Genomic DNA, 735 nt, shown 5'->3' with positions numbered 1-735 from the left:
CCCCCCCCCCTTAAAGTGTCCCCCGATACTCACCACGTAGTTCCCAGGGGATGAGGAGGAGTAGGCGATCTGAGGGGGGACAAAGGAGGGTCGGGGCACAGGGTCAGCATGGGGGGCACGGGGTCAGCACCCCCATGGCCCCAGGACCCCCCCCAAGGTGTTACCCCCCCTCTATAACTTACAGAGTTGGCGTTGGGGTTGGGCCAGGGCCCGCGGCCACCGGGACCCCTGCAAGGCAACGGGGACAGTGAGGGGGGTCCTGCTGGTCCTGGGGCACCCCCTGCCCCGGGGGGGGCATGGGGGGCACAGAGGGGGCACCGGGGGGGTCTTACATGTTCATGGCAGGCATGCCAGGACCGGCCAGCGAGCTGGGGGGGGGGCGCATCCCACTGCCGTAGGTCTGCCGGGAGAGGGGGGGTCAGTGAGGCTGGGACACCCCCGGCACTGTCCCCATCCCTGGGTCCCTGTCCCCATCCCTGGGTCCCTGTCCCCATCCCTGTATCCCTGTCCTCATCCCCATCCCTGTGTCCCTGTCACCATCTCTGCATCCCTGTCCTCGTCCCCATCCCTGTGTCCCTGTTCCCAACTCCATCCCTGTCCCCAACCCCATCCCTGCCCCAAAACCCATCCCCATCCCTCTAGCCCATTCTCAGTCCCCCCTCTGTCCCCATCTCTTTTTCTCTGACCCCACCCACATCCAAATCTCCTTGCTCCCAACCCCATCCCTATCCCTGT

General features: G+C 66.3%; 1 long non-coding RNA gene across 1 annotated transcript; it reads right to left on the bottom strand.

The window, feature by feature from the left end:
- Positions 1-19: 19 nt before the first annotated feature.
- Positions 20-419, bottom strand: LOC113980110. Its single transcript, XR_003538068.1, has 3 exons — positions 333-419; positions 183-228; positions 20-69 (listed from the first exon to the last, which is right to left on the bottom strand). It is a non-coding gene; the product is annotated as an uncharacterized LOC113980110 (long non-coding RNA).
- Positions 420-735: the final 316 nt, after the last annotated feature.

This window comes from Neopelma chrysocephalum, unplaced genomic scaffold (genome assembly GCF_003984885.1).
Source record: "Neopelma chrysocephalum unplaced genomic scaffold, ASM398488v2 Primary Assembly neopelma1_92336, whole genome shotgun sequence".
Lineage (NCBI taxonomy): Eukaryota > Metazoa > Chordata > Aves > Passeriformes > Pipridae > Neopelma > Neopelma chrysocephalum.
Note: the sequence above shows the minus strand (reverse complement) of the source record. Positions and strands in the feature narration are given on the sequence as shown.